At 36.4% G+C, this 17,025-nt stretch overlaps 1 protein-coding gene across 1 annotated transcript in view; it reads left to right on the top strand.

Annotated features, from left to right (window-relative positions):
- GRXCR1 (glutaredoxin and cysteine rich domain containing 1) overlaps positions 1 to 17,025 on the top strand; it is a 374,604-nt gene that overhangs the window by 57,931 nt on the left and 299,648 nt on the right. Inside the window, exon 3 of the transcript XR_005202862.1 lies at positions 15,446 to 15,482. The gene's annotated coding sequence lies outside the window, so the exon portion shown is untranslated. The remainder of the gene's footprint in view (positions 1 to 15,445; positions 15,483 to 17,025) is intronic.

Here is a 17,025-nt window from a genome sequence, read left to right as displayed (position 1 = left end):
CCCAAATCTGTCAAACCAGTACCATCTATTTTTATTGTTTTTTCTTTTTAATTTCAAAGAGTTCTGATGCTGTCAAATTCAGGATATTTCTGTAGTCAAGGAAATAATTATAAATTTATTTTGTTGAGCTTTGCCTTTTAGTATTCTATAAAATGGAATGATATTTCATAGCTCTTGAGTAATGTTGGTAAAAGTAATACACCAGTGATATTTTACAAAGCTTTTCCAAACATTTACTTTCATGTATTAACTTAGCCTACAAATATTTGCTTTGTGCATTCTATGTAAAGTGTACTTCTCTAGGTTCTGGGGGAGTATAAATAGAAAAGACACAATGTGGTAGATGTAACTGGGTGCTCACAAGCCGGCTATTCCTCTCCTTTTTTTATTATCATCAATAATTGGAAGTTTTCTAGGTTTTGGGGAGCAACAAGTCCTAGCACAGGGACAAATCTTGATCAGTCCAAGATAATTATAGTAATCCTGGTCTTCTTTGTTTTGCTTTAGAGTGGGGTTTGTAACCAATGTGTACCCATTCATAGTAAAGTGAATTATCTTGTAGGCTTCTGGGAAATATTTTTTCCCTTGGTAAAATGGATAAAATGTCTTAGTGGCTATGGTTGTTTGAGGATATGGTATTTGGGGTTATGGAGGCTATCTGAAAATTATAAGATGATAGCTTCAAAAAAAATCACAGAGATGCCAGCTGGAATCCAGTCATGTAGGCCCACTGAACTGGCCACCTAAAAACAAGACTATTTTAGGGAAGTGCTGACAAGTGACTAACTGTGTAAGGGAAGCAAGTTACACTCTGACGGCCAGTTCAGTGGGCCATCACGACTGGAAGAGTGAAACTTGCTACCCTTATAGCCATTTTTAGTTTGGTTCTATGTTGGTTGAAATCAAAGTAATTCTAAACAAAGATTAATACGTAACTTTTTATTTTTAAAATCAGGGTTCTAAACAAGGAGTAGTATTTTGCTGCACTTATGTGATTTTGACTGGGCAAACAGATATTTCAGAGAGTAGATATCATATAGGTATATAGTATGTAGATCTAAAGTATCTTGTCAAATAAAGTATATTAGTCCATTTTCCCACTGCTATAAAGATGCTACCTGACACTGGGTAATTTATAAACAAAAGAGGTTTAATTGACTCACAGTTATAAATGGCTGAAGAGGCCTTAGGCAACATAATCTTGGCAGAAGGTGAAGGGGAAGCAAGGCATGTCTTATATGGCGACTAGAGAGAAAGAGAAAGAGAGAGAGAACAGAGAAAATTGCTACTTATAACACCATCAGATCTCATGAGAACTCCCTCACTATCACAAGAACAGCAAGGGGTAAACTGTCCTCATGATTCAATCACCTCCCACCAGGTCCCTCCCTTGATATGTGGGGATAACAATTCAGGATGAGATTTGGGGGACACAGAGCTAAACCATATCATAAGGGATGCTCTCTCTTTTAAAGAGAGAGAAGTATCTCCATGAATATCCAATTGACTGGGAGCCTTCTTGTTCCTATAGCATGTTCTTGGCTCTGCTCTGCCTTCCTTCATTTCCTTCTATTAGAGATTTCTTAGGGAAGGTATGTCTGGACTTCCTCTGAACTTGCTCTTGAAAGTAAGACTATTTTAGAAAAGTGCTAACAAGTGACTTATTTCTTGCCATTCACTAGACATTTTAAAAATAGATGCAAACATTGAGTTTTGGAGTGATGTTTGCAAGGACCACACCTTGCTTTTCAGGGAAGATGTTTCCTGTATGTGCCTGACTTGAAATTAACCCCATGTAATAAACTATTGCTCTCATCATGCTTTCAGTATCTCCCCGCCCCCCTTTATAAAACTAATAACCCTAACAAACAAATTGACAAAGAATGTGACTAGAAAGTTTACAAAAGAAGACATATACATAAAGAGTGAACCAAGTGTTCAACCTAATTAAGAAATAATAAATATAAAGAAATACTGTTTTCTGTTTATCAAATTTACAAAGATTTAAAATAATACACACTGCTTGAGAAAATTGGGGATATAGATGATCTCAAGTATTGCTTGAGGATAAATACCCCCATATGAAGAATTATAGTAATATGTATTAAGTTCCTGAAAATGTTTATAAATTTCAGCTAGGCTAGTCCACTTCTAAGCATTGATCCCAAATAATAATTCTTTTATTATTCGTTTATTTATTTATTTTTATTTTGACAGATTCAGAGGGTACAAGTGAAGGTTTCTTGAAAGGACACATTGCATAGCAGTAAAGGCTGAGCTTTTGGTGTACTCATCATCCTAATAATGAATATTGTATCCAATAGGTAATTCTCCCATCCTCATCATCCCTAAGAGATGACAATTCTGAATGTAGAAAAATCTTTAAATACTCACAGCATTATTTATACATAGTGAACAGTTTGAAGAAATCCCATTATTCAGCACTAAGAAGTGTGAATACATTTTAGTACACTCTCACAATAGATGCAAATATAAAAATTATTCAATATAAAAATTATGGCTATATAATTTTATACCTTAAATGAAAGGCTATTGTTTTAACAATACTAACAGAAAGTATCAAAATAAAATATTATATATACTATATGTTATAATTTTGCCATGAAAAATATAAAATGGGAAAAATATGACAGATTTTGGCAATATTTTCTCTGGAAATGAATATTTTTTCGATGTACTTTTCTATATTTTTAAAATTTCCTGCAATGAGCATGTATCATTTTAATAATCAGGATGGAAACAATTTTTAAAAATGTTTTACAATTTTCTTATAAGGACTACTTACCTTTTATTTTTAAAAGAAGATCTTCCAAGTGCTTTTATTTTTTGTTTATACAAAATGAAGCTACTAAAATATAAAGCTTTCTTAGGTCTCTAGTTTTCAAAGGTATAATGAAATACAATGGAATCTGGTGTAATTTTTGTTCTTTTTTCCATTATCATCATGACAATGCATTTATATCAGGCAATTTTCTGTTCTCTGGAAAACAAGGTACATCACATTAGAAACAGATTTCTGTCTGTTGTCTCAGAACATTTCCTGCTGTTCAACAATGTTGTGTCTATACGTGTCTTTCCTTTTTACAGTTTGATTTTTTTTATTTCTTGAAAAGTCGGCACTTTTGCTGAAGGCTAGGTATATACAGGACTAGGTCTACATTCATGCTGAAGGCTGAGATGCTTGCTACCTGTGGGGCAGTAAATGAAAAACTAGGGAATGAATAGAATGAAAAAAATTAACACCAGGAGTTTGAGAACCTACGCTTACCCTCTTTTTGCCTTTTGAAGATTGCCTGGATGCCTTGGGGCTAAGTCTCTGAATAATTACAAGCTAATGGTGAATATATATCATCTCATATACATACGTATTTCTTCAAGCAAATGTAATGTAGACCTGTGGTCACTTTTCAAGTTTGTATGTCTATGTAAGATGTTAAAAGTCTAATTTTTATAATTGTTAATATATGCTGATTACTTAATATGTGTGTGTGGGTTGGCAGATGGTTTGTATTGGTTTTCTATTACTGCTGTGGCAAATTACCTTAAACTTCATGTCTTAAAAAAACACAAATTTATTCTCTCACAATTCTGGAGATCAGAGGTCTAAATGGGTCTCTCTGGATTGAAATCTAGGAGTCTGTGGAGCTCTGTTCCCTCCTGGAGGCTCTAGGGGGAATCCTCTTCTTGCCTTTTCCAGCCTTTGGAGGCTGTCTGCATTCCTTGGTTTATTGTGTCTTCCCACCTTCCCCAACCAGCAGTGCCCAGTTGAGTCTTCACCATATGACATCACTCTGACACCAATTCCTCTGCCTCCCTCTTACGCATCTTAGAACTGTTGTGATTAATTGGATCCTCTCGATAATCTAGGATAATCTCTCTCTATTTTTTTTTTTTTTTTGAGACGGAGTTTCGCTCTCATTACCCAGGCTGGAGTGCAATGGTGCGATCTTGGCTCACCGCAACCGCTGCCTCCCGGGTTCAAGCAATTCCCCTGCCTCAGCCTCCCGAGTAGCTGGGACTACAGTTGCACCACCATGCACAGCTAATTTTTGTATTTTTAGTAGAGATGGGTTTTCACCTTGTTGACCAGGACGGTCTCGATCTCTTGACCTCGTGATCCACTCACCTCGGCCTCCCAAAGAACTGGAATTATAGGCATGAGCCACTGCACCCGGCCTCTCTGTCTATTTTTAGGTCAACTATTGGCAACCTTTATTCTATCCACAACCTGAATTCCCCTTTGCCAAGTAACTTAACATATATTCACAGATTCCAGTGATTAGGACACAGGCATCTTTTGGGGCCACTGTGCTGCCTGCTGCAGGAGAGTTTCAGAAAAGTAAAAAGAAGTAAATAAATAATCTGAATTCAATCACTCAAAGATATCCACTGGTAACAGTTTGGAAAATATATATTTTTTAAACTTTGTAAAATCTTGAACCAATTTGACTTAGATATAGAATGAAAACTTCAAATGGATTTTCTGACCCAATATATTCACATAATTCAAATATGAGAAAGTCTCTGTTCTCCCCACCACAGTTTCTTATGTGTGCTTCCAGGTTTCTTTACGTAAATACATATACAATAACATCTCTGTTCATTACCCTATCTTGTAGTGGGAGTGGGTACAGGAATGAAAGTAATAAATAAAATTATTTATTGAATATTTATCATGAACCAGACTTTATGATAAGTTCCATGAATTTAATATTCACAACACTTTGAATGGGTACTATTATTATCTTTACTTTTAAGATGCAGAATCTGAGACACAGAGAGGTGATTTGCCCACAGTCACTCATCTGGTAATTTATAAACCGAGGTTTGAACCCAGACAGTCCAATTTCAGAGCCCACATGCTTAGTTGCTATAAGGAGCACATTACTTGCTAATTTAAAGAGTTGGTTAAAATTTCTGTCGTATCTAAAAATTTCTTTCATAAAGGGATTTGCCTGAAAATGTCATGTGTTTCTGGAAAGGTGTGTCTGACACTCTTGGTTGGCTGCCCAAGAGCTATACTCAATAGCCATTCCAAAACATTTTCTCCCTTACTGATACACACAATAGAGCTGACAAAGCAGAAACTTGCTTTCAAAGCCTCTGTTGAGCTCAGTTCTGGCCAAAGAAACTGTAAGACATTTTCTGAGAGACCTCTGGGGAAGCTGTTTCCTTTGTTATGTATCAGGAAGGAAAGTTATGAAACTTTCCTCACTTCTCTGTCCAGCCCTTTGCCCCTATTTAGACATGGCCACATGAAGATATAATATTTAGAGCTAAGGCAGACCTCTTGCACCCATGCTAAAAGAATTTCATAAATTTCAACACAACATCTGACATTGTGGAGTTGCCAAACCTGGAGCTGGTTATCTCCAGACTTCTTGTGAAGTGTGACAATAAATAGTGTTATACTTTAAGACTCTGTTAGATTTCTTTTACGTGCAGCCAAACACAGCCTAATACAGAGATCAATAGTATTACTAAAGAGAAATCATCTGTAGTGTGTAGTAAAATTATGGACCTACCTTTTAAGAGAGATATGGATATTTGCAATACCATGACAGCAGATTCTCTCTATGCAAGGGGTTTTGAAATCTTGTTATAGGAACTGGAAGGAGTTATCCTGGAAAGGATGATCAAGGAAAAATATTATAATATGTAATATATTTGAAGGGCTCTCTGTTAGATTTTTTTTGTTTTTGTTTTTTTGTTTTTTTTTTTTTTTTTAGACAGAGTTTCGCTCTTGTTACCCAGGCTGGAGTGCAATGGCGCGATCTCGGCTCACCGCAACCTCTGCCTCCTGGGTTCAGGCAATTCTCCTGCCTCAGCCTCCTGAGTCGCTGGGATTACAGGCACGTGCCACCATGCCCAGCTAATTATTTGTATTTTTAGTAGAGACGGGTTTCACCATGTTGACCAGGATGGTCTCAATCTCTTGACCTCGTGATCCACCCGCCTCGGCCTCCCACAGTGCTGGTATTACAGGCTTGAGCCACCGCGCCCGGCCTCTCTGATAGATTGAAAGTGGCCACAAATTCTTGCCATTCCTGTGTGCACATTACTTTGCAATATGACATTTCAGTTGTTCCAATCCATCCCTTCAGTTTCCATTTGGCCAAGTATATTAGTTTCCTAGGGCTGCCATAACAAACTACCACACACTGGGGGGCTTAAAACAGCTGAAATTTTTTTCTCATAGTTTTTGGAACTAGAGTTCTGAAATCAAGATATTGGCAAGCTCACTCTTTCTTTGAATTCTCCAGGGGAAAATCTGCTCCACACCCTTCTCTCAGCTTCTGGTGTGACCTGCAGTCCTTGGGGTTCCTTGGCTTGTAGACATCTGTCTCCAATCTCTGCCTCACCTATCACGTGGCATTCTCACTGTGTGTTTCTGTGTCTATTCTCTTCTCATAAGGACATTCAGTCATACTGGATTAAAGAACCACCTTACTCCAGAATGGCTTCACTTCAACTTAACTAATTATGTCTGTAATAATCAATTTCCAAATAAGGTCACATTCTGAGGTTCTAGGAAGAATAAGAATTGGGAGTTGGGGGAATGGGAAAAGGAGACACTGTCTGACCCAGTACATCATGTGATTTGCTTTGGCAAGAAGAATATTAGCAAACAGTACATCAGAGACTTGTAAAGTGCTGTTTTTGCAACCTTGGGACCACTGTATGTAGAAGTCCAGTCTTGCTTACTGGAGGATGAGAGACCACGTGGAAAAAGCCAACTATCCCAGCTGAGGCCACCCCTAGAAACACTAGCCTGACAATTGCCAGACATGTGAATTAGCCATTCTAAACCATCCAGCCACCGTCAAGCTGGCCAGACTGGAGGAGTCACCTGGCTGACCCACAGAATCATGAAAAATAACAAATGTTTGTTGTTTGGGGATAATTTGTTATGCAGCAAAAGTGAACTAATATGGACTCTGAAATGGAAAGGAGGGTTGATTTGTTTGAAGATGTTTCAGAGAGCAGAATGACTTCAGGATTCTGGACAACTTTGAAGTGCTGTGGTTTTAGGATTGACTTTCTCACTAGTAGCTAAAAATTACAGAAAGGAATATTTCAGCTGAATTTAACAAAGGAATTTCTAATAACTGGATTTGTCAAATGATGTACTTGACTGTACCCCTGGGGGAGTGTTATAAAGGAGGATGTTATTTGGGAGACTTTATTAGAACCTCTGATAGTCATTTCAAATCTAAGACTTTATGGAAAAAAGTGCTTGGATGTTAGAGATTTAGAAATGAGAAAAATTATTGATGATCTAATATCCTTTAATGCATTGCTCATGCCAAAAATTGTAGAAAGGCCAAAAATTACTCAGCAGACTCTATAAAATTCACAATGCCTGCTGGCATTATTGCACATATTCTTTGTAAATTGAGCCTTGGACCATGAGTTGGAAGTGAGCCTTTGACTTGGGGCTTCTTCATTGCCATCTCTATTTCATTTTACCTCCTCTTGTTCCCAGGGTTAGAAACACGCTGATTTCTTGCCAACTGGTGAATCAGTATGGAACTAAAGCTGGGATTGAGCCAGGCCTGAAGATGGTAGACTAAACTAGAGATAGGGTCATCAGGCAGCCCTCTGGAATGATGTCATTTACTGCTTTAAGGAAGCAGGATATTGAAATGAGCCCAGGAGTACTGAACAACATGATGTAAATAGGGGTGTTAGGATGAGTGCTAAGGAACACAGATATCTAGGGTGGAGCATTCTTGGGATATGGTACATTAAATAAATATAGTTATGCTAACTGAACCATGGAAAGCATTTAATTAATAAGTGTGCTAGTTCTGTTTTTTTGGCCAATATTATATTTTTGTCAGGGTTTAGCTGTAATAAGATTTTCTATGCTATCTCTGGCAAGTCAAAAACTTCTTTAAACTTTAGTTTCTTAGAGTAATTGGTCTTGGATTATCTCTAAACTTTTATCTAATAGTAAAATTCTATTACTGCCTAGAGACAGTAATATCAGATATTAAATTGAGGCTTAAAATGTCTTCAATTCATTAATATTTCATTTGGAATGTTATAACTAGAATTGATTGAATCCATTGTAAATTCCTGGTGCTGGGAAAAGAACTTTACATCCATTATGATACGTATTTGTCATAGTAACTATATTATATAGATGAAAAATCTGAGGATTAGAAAGGTTAAACAACTTTCCCAAGGTTACAAAACTATTTATTAGGTTTTTAAATAGTACATCAGTTCTCTCATCTTTAAGGTAGATATTTAATTATCCCAGTAATAGCTAAACAATTTTGTATAGATGAACAATTATTGGTAAAGAATACACAGAAAATAGCACCCTAATATTTTGTTGTCTTAATTTATTTTAAAATTACCTCAGTGTAAATAGTGTTATCTGTGTGTGTATACGAGTAAACTCTGATCTATACCATAGGAATGGTTATATTACATCTTAAATACCCTAAGAAGAATCAACAACTATCTGAGGTAGAGTCAGTTAGCATTTTAAATATAATTATCAAAAGTTATACTGGATAATTTGTCAATTGACGTAAGTATGATTTTATCTCGATGAATGAGTGATGCTCAACATACATGGCAGATTATACATTTGCATGGGCCCCATAGTTACTTTTGCACTAATTCTACAATGCAGCACCTCAATAGTGGAGGTCTAGATTCTGGCCCCTTGCCTATTCTGAATCCTTCTGATTCATGGAAGATTCAATCGACTCATTCCATTTCAAGGCTGGCTGGTTCTGCCTTCAGAATATTATTATATTTGGATCAGAATGAAGCTTTCATGCAAGGTATGAATCAGTCTGCCTGGGAGTAGAGAGTAGCACTATTCTTGGTGTTACATAAACAGGTGTCTGCCTGTTTACGTGCTTGCTTGATAATAACTATTTAAACACTTGGGATATTTGGGTTAGGTCTTGCTTTCATAGTCAAAGCCACTCAGTGACAAAGTTGTAGTAATTAGTTGTCTCCCACCCACAACTGACAACAAAAATCTTCTTATATTAAAGAACCTGACAATTCCTGCATGGTAAAATTGAGTTGGGGCAGTCAAACAAGAAAAAAACCATAAAGATATACAGGATGACCTAAGGGAAAGAAATTTGGAGATTCATGTAAATCTCATTCATGTCACTTTCCCTCCATGGAATTGATCATTGCTTCTCATTTGTCTTTGAGTAACAGAATCTTTAGCATAATATCATACCCAGCAATCTTGCCATCTAATTTGACTATGAGGCTATTCCTCTACCATCTGTACATCACAGAATATACCGTAGAAATTGAAAATATTTTATATTCAGGAAGAGAGAGAATCTACTTCGAGAAAATAAGAGAAGTCAAATAGAGCAAGGTTATGAATATGCTTCATTGCCCTCAGTTGTGGAAAAACATCTAATTTGTTTGTTATTCTAAATCAGTTTTAATTGGTTTAGGCCTCATGGAACAGAGTTTGTGAGAAAAACTACTTTCAGTTATTTAAAATAATCCTCCCTATTTTAAGAAGCTCAGGATGTTTGAAGTCTGCCTCTGGTCTTAGTTCTTCATGGTTACTGATGACCTTCTGCTTGCCCCCTTGAGGGTCAAGAGCTCCATTACTTACAGCCCCACAGTTTCTTCTTGCTCTGTTCCAATCTTGACCACCAGACCATTTTTCTCAGTGTCAAAGGTATCTAAGCACACCAAACTCTAGGAGGTCCTGCTATACTCTGGGACCTTGGTGATATATGGCAAGTTGGCCCATACAAGTGTAGCTTACTCCCAGCCCTGCACTCTTTGGGAAACTAATCCTCCCCAGGGCGCACCCTTTATTTCTACTTAACCTAGAGTCCCTCTCAGATACTCAGCTGGAACGTTGTACTAACAAGCTTTCAATATGAAAGCTTGTTAACTTTTCTCTGGTTCAAGAGATGCCCAATTAGACAGAATTCCCAAGCTAGGTGAGTCTTGCAGAAAAGATAGGGGAATAAGCACAGGGGAGGGAAAATTTTTCTCATTTCCTGTTTTCTTACAGCACACATCACAGAAATGACTCTCTCAAGAAGGCATCCAGTCACATATGTGATGCCACCTAAAGGCAAATTTACTTGGGTTTTGTTTATTTGATATTCAGTATTATTCATTTTCTTTTTTAGAACAAGCAAATCTGCCTGAAACCAATCTGAACCAACCAAATCAAATTCTCTATATTCTGCTTTGGCCTAGAAGTTATCAGTGACAAAGTTCCAAATTTCTGAGTTTGGTTTTTATTGCTGTCCAAAAATCTGGTCTCACCCTTATCCTTGACCTCTTTACCTGTTAATTTGTAGAGAAAAATCTTGACTTGACCTTTATCAATTGTGTTCTCTCTACCTGCATGTGAATTCTGTCCCCTTTAATCTAAATAATACCCATTCTTCAAGCTTTAGATCCTGCCCCTATTCCTGTGACAAAGTCTGCTATTGTTCATGCCCACAATGGTTTTCGCCCGTAGTATTCTGTCTTCTAGCATTCATTTTGACATTGAATTGTATGCTATTTTGCGCATAGACTTATTTATTTTATCACATTAATAGATACATGTTTTCTCTTCCCAATTAGATTATAATCTTCTGGACAAGAAGCTTGTAATGAGGTATCACAGTACCTTTCTCTTGTATCTTTAGCAGGATCCAACACCCTGCTGAATACATAACTAAATAAATGAATAAATGAGAATTAATTATACTCATTTCTAACCACATGCACACTACACTCAGAAATTTGCCAATCCTGAAAACCAGGGGCAACAATTTTCCCCTTGGTAACTGTACTACTAATACCTCTGTGTACGTCAGATGGTGTAGACTGATAAAGAAAAACAAAGGGACTTAATTACAGAGAAATACGCAGGATAAAAACGGAAGTAAGTGGCTAAGAAAAATCATTCAGTGTAAAGTTGTGAAAGATTGGCTATCATGTGTTTGAATATTTTATGATATAATTTATGATATAAATTCTCATCTTTTAGTCCTAATCATACCGACTTGAATTCTGTGCTCATGTGCAGTGAGATAAGTAAGTGTGTATTTGTACCCTTTTCATAATTTTCCTTGCATTAGCAATTCTTTAGAAGATGGGTGTGTGGAGGTTAGTGAGTAAGTGGATGATTTGTTTTCAAACCATCAGTGCCACTTTCTTCCTATTAAATGGATTGATTCTATTATACCTGCTGACAGTCCTGCTACAGTGAGCTGCTTTTAATGTTGGAAATGAGTCTATTCCTCACTTCTTATAGAGAAGACAAATTGCAAATAATTCACATTCACATTCATGGGAACACACATTCTTTAAGACCCAGTACAAATGCTGCTTCCTCTGTGGAATCTTCCTAAACCTTCATCTCTTCCTCTCATTTGTCCACCTTCTGCAGCACATGTTTTGCTCCCATTCTCTCTCATAATACTTTGATTCATCTTGTGGAATTTCTAATTTGTGACCTTTTATTAAAGTTTTCCAAAAGTTATTAGCCTGTTTTATGGTTACTGATATAAGCATCTGTTGAATGGCTGAACCAGATGACTATTTTAAGGTGTATCATAGGATGGCTGAGCACTCTTAGATTTCAGGTTTGATCATAGATGTGTTTCAGATTTTTGTAATTTTTCGTTGTGCCTAACACCAAGAAACCCATACACACATACTTTCAGATCAAACAACTACAACAAAACAATACAATGGTTGTCATCTTTCCTTGATCCAGTGGGGATAAAGGGAAAGTTCCTAGTAGATGTTGGGACCCACAGTCTCAACTATTTGGCAGAAGTCTATGCATGCTAATAATAGAGGTAAAATAGGAGGCTGGCTTGGTAAGCCAAGTGTGTACTAGGATGCTGGTGATTCTCTTGTGTTTAACAAACTGCTTCTCACAGCATGTCTGATAGGGCCAGTATGGCCAGAGAGCACCTTGCTGTGGGTTGAGCCACCCTGGAGGGATTAGTGTTTCTCATTATAGGAGCCTTATTGAGTAGAATGTGTGCTCAGTTGCCTCATTGTCCACCCCTGCCTACTAAGAAATAGTTGTTTAAAGTTTAAATCAATACTTCACATCATAAAACATAGTTACGATTCAGTTACACATTTTTAGTAATAGGTGACATTCATGCTTAGTATGTACCAGGTATTGTTCTGAATATTGTACAGGTATTAACATGTTTAATTTGTGCAAAATTTAATGAAGTCAGTATTATTGTTATTACCATATTGCAAAAAAAGCAAGTGAGACACAGAAAAGTTAAATGATTTGTTTAAGGTCACATAGTTAATAAAGGCCAGAAGTGGGACACAGACCCAGATATGTATTCCAGAGTCTGCGTACCACAATTTTACTTTATTTTATTTTATTTTTTTTGAGACAGTTTAATTTGGTCACCTAGTCTGGAGTGCAGTGGCACAATCTTGGCTCACAGCAACCTCTGCCTTCAGAGTTCAAGCAATTCTCTTGGCTTAGCTTCTGGAGTAGCTGTGACTACAGGCCCGCACTACCATGCCAGGCTATTTTTTGTATTTTTAATAGAGACAGGGGTAGAGATGTGTTTTGCCATGTTGGCCTGTCTGGTCTGCAACCCAAATCTCAGGTGATCTGCCAGCCTAAGCCACCCAATTTGCTGTTATTACAGGACTGAGCCACCACGCCCAGCCTATATGCACCACAATTTTATACAGTTCATTTTCCTGGTGTATAAAGCTGGGAAAAGACAAACAATAATGGTTTGCTAGTATTTTCTCCAACTACAAGGTAGTTTCCAACTTTGAAATTCCCTGATTTATCTGACAGTTTCCCCTACTAATTTGCAAAACGGATTAACGGTCAGATCAAAGACCTTCCTTTGTCTCCAATTCTTAAGTGGCTACTGAAGTCTCACCGGAATGAATGGGAAATATGGGGTTCATGAACTCACAGTTCCATGAATAATCCCTTGTACAACCGAAAAAAATGCATATTGTTCCTGCTGTCTGTCTCTGACCATACAAGGCCAAAAAACAGACATTTTAACAGGATCCTCTTAGATGTCTTTTTATCTCCATGTAATATGTTTAGGATACATGTGTACATTAGGCTTGGCTGCCTGCTCTAAAACCAGTCAGAAATAGTTCCCTGAAATCAGCAGTCACAGCTGAATTTCTGTAATGATGTAGTTGTATTTAATGAGGATGAGCAATTTATTTTATTATCTAAATTTTGAACTTTAAGTATACCTCCTAAGACTTTTAGTTTGAAAATTGCAAAAGAAAACTGAGGAAATATTAAGAATTACAGAAAAGTAGAAACTATTTTGCCAACATCATGGCCAAAAGAAAAAGAACTTTCATATATTTGTTGGACAATTATCTATAACTATAGTCTTGTATTCTTAATGAATATGAATTATTGACATAGTTTAATCACAAATGATAAGAAAAGTGAGCAGAAAATTTCAGAATAAAGCAAATGTTATGTTAGATTTAATGCATAATTTTGAAATGAAGAAAGTATATAATTTTATTAATGGAACGTTGGTTACTTTCTTTTAAAAAATTGTATTTTATTTTAATTGACCTATAATGTATATATTTATGGGGTACAGTGTGATGTTTTGATACATGAATACATTGTGGAATGACAAAGTCAGGTTAATTAATGAATTTATCACCTCTCATACTTATTTTTTCTGGTGAGAACATTTAAAATCCACTTTTAAAAACCAATTTTGAAATATAAAACATACTGTTATTAACAATAGTCACCATGTTATGCAGTAGATGACCAGAACTTATTCCTCCTGAAACTGTACAATTTCAGGGAAGATTGTAAACATCTCCCCTTTTCCTGTCCACTTTTCACCCTCTGGTAACTACCATTCTGCTCTCTACTTCTATGAGTGACATTTTTAGATTCCACATATAAATGAGATCATGTGGTATTTGTATTTTGGTGCTTGGCTTATTTTATTTAGTAAAGTGTCCTCTAGATTCATCCATATTGTCGCAAATGACAGAATTTCCTTCTTTTTAAAAAAGGCTAAATAGTATTCCATTGTGTGTATATACAAAATAGTTTTAATCCATTCATCCATTGATAGACATCAGTCAGTTTCGACCACCACTAAATAAATGTTGAACAAGCATTTATCCCCCATTGTGCCTTTACATTGTTGATATTATTCAATAGATTTTCTGGAATGTATGTATGAATAAATTATTGAAATGTAATAAATCTATACAACTTTCATATGTAGAGTTCCTCTCTCTAATTTGATTGTTTTTTGTCCTATGCATGTCCTGGATGATTGCTTTTGTATACCACATGAACAAATTAATTTCTGTTGTGCATTGAGTTGTTTACTCTCCAAATTCATATATTGATGTCCTTATCTACCATACCCCAGTCTGTGATCTTATTTGAAAATAGAGCTATTGCAGATGTAGTTATTTAAGATGACATTATACTGAAGTAGGATAGGCCCTACTCCCATATTACTGGTGTCCTTAAAACAAGAAAAATTTGAACATAGACATGAACAGAGGAAGAAGGCCATGTAAAGATAAAGAGACCAGGTTGATCCTTCTACAAGCCAAGGAATGTCATATACTTCTAGAAAAGTACCAGGAGCCAAGAGAGAAGCACAGAACAGATTCTTCCTCATAGCCTATAGGAGGAGCTAACCCTAAAGAGACCCTGGTCTCTGGCTTCTGGCCTCCAGATCTGGGAGACAACACATTTCTGTTGTTCAAACCTCTCAGTTTGTGGTAATCTGTTATAGTGGCCCTCACAAACTGTATTAGTCCATTTTCCACTACTATAGAGAAATATCCAAGGCTGGGTAATTTATAAATAAAGGAGGTTTAATTGACTCACGGTTCTGCACGGCTAGGGATGCCTCAGGAAACTTACAATCATGGCAGAAGGGGAAGCAAACATGTCCTTCCTTACAAGGTAACGGGAGGGAGAAGTGCATGAAAAGAGGGAAGAGCCCCTTATAGAACCATCAAATCTCGTGAGAACAGCAAAGGGGAAACAACTCCCACAATTCAATCACTTCCCTCCTTTGACACGTGGGGATTACAGGTCCCTCTCTTGACACATGGGGATTATAATTCAAGATTAGATCTGGGTGGAGACACACAACCAAACCATATCACAAACCATTTCCTATCATGTAATGAAGACAGGATAGATTTATCTGGTGTGGTGAAATGACTGAGATTTTATCTTTATTTTGTCTGGGAAATTATCTGATTATACAACCACTTTCAAACTGCTGTGGGTTTTAAGAGATTGAAGCTAAATGTGATGTATGTGCCTAGGAGGCTGGGGTGCTATTAAAGACTCTTGAGGTTGAGTGTTTAAGAGACATTGTTATCTTCTATGTACAACTCGTTCCAAAATTTTCCTCTATTATTTATTTTTTAGGATGTGTTTATGAAGCCTAGATGCTTTGAAGTCCCTGGTAAGTAAATCTATATTATTTAATTTTCTAAATTTAGAAATGTTATCAGTAATGTACCTTCATCTTTCTTCCTGGAAATCTGACATTTCAATTTTTTTTCATCAGCCTGGATGTTTTCATGAACTCTAAAGTTTAACAGTACAAATAATTTGTACCTGAAGTGTATTTGTGGCATGCATGGTCAAGGGTCTGGGGAACTTGAAGAACAAATAGTATGACACAAACCAGTTTTTAAAAGTAGCCTGAGAACACTTTGTTTTTTAAGGGCTATGGTTAGTGAGCACAGATCTCACAGGAGTTCCTAAGGTTTTATTTACTATTTAAAAGATTAAGCCCACTCTTCCAATTGTACTTTGAAACAAAATAGAAAGATGTACAAAGTAAAAGACTTTGGTATTCCTGAAAATGTCTATCTGCAATGGAAATGAACACATATTTCTCTCACTCATGCATGTTTAAGACCTCAGAGTTTAGTATTAAAAAATAATAAATTTCCATGTTTTATCATTTTTGACTCCTGAGCTCTTGTTAGAACTTGTGATAGTGTTAATTATGCTTGTGATAGTTGACTATCAACTCTACAGGAAGCATGAAATGCTCTAGATTTTATAAATAATATCCATTTACTATATACTTTATGTACTGTGCTTATAATTTTTTTTATTTTAGTTCATTAAGTGTATTTACCAGGAGAGAATATCCATGCTACACATAGAATATTCGATAACATTTTAAAAATCGGGGATATTTATGTATACTTAAATCATGGATTGAAAGAATATTCCTTTTCTTGTGTTCCTAGTGTTTCTTAAAGCATCATATACTAATTAAATATTTGTTGTATATTTTCTACTATGTTCAACATGTTCTGTAAGATGCTTAGAGAAGGAACAGGGCGTAATAAAAGACACAACAGGTTGCTGTCCTCAGGGTTTTATCTGGGGCATTGAAAGGAAGCTTATGGAAAGATAAACACATGGTAGGGAGCCATGTTTTAGCTTACTGTTATGTAAAGACTGTGAAAGTAGATCTCAGAAGAGGGAGTTGTCATGAATCAGGGTGGTCAGAAAAGAGTCAATGGAGAAGTGTGGATTGGGCTATAAGAAGGTAAAGAAGAGGAAGAGGGAGGGCACAGAGACAAAGCAGGCTTTGAAAATTCTTAGGTGTCTGGTGACAATTAAAAGGAGTAGGTTGAATTGGTTGAGAGAGACAGATTTTTGTGAAGAGCATTCCATAATAGGAAAAGAACAATTCTATAGTCATCAGGACAGAAAAAGATAGCTTGAAGGATGGTCACGGAATAGACTGCAAGAGGAAATGTCCGGGCAGTAAGACCTGAAAAGGGCTTTACAGCAGTTCAGGCTTGCTTTATGAAGACTTGTCCTGTGGTGGTCAGGATGTACCTGAATGATATTAGAAATAAAAACCCACAGAACAATATAAAAATATCTTAAACAATTAAATGTAAAACTAGGGAAGAGCCAAAGGAGAATGATCCCACAATGACTGCAGTTACGCAGTGAATGATACCCCTTTATTTAAC

The sequence above is a fragment of the Cebus imitator genome, unplaced genomic scaffold (genome assembly GCF_001604975.1).
Source record: "Cebus imitator isolate Cc_AM_T3 unplaced genomic scaffold, Cebus_imitator-1.0 Scaffold173, whole genome shotgun sequence".
Lineage (NCBI taxonomy): Eukaryota > Metazoa > Chordata > Mammalia > Primates > Cebidae > Cebus > Cebus imitator.
Note: the sequence above shows the minus strand (reverse complement) of the source record. Positions and strands in the feature narration are given on the sequence as shown.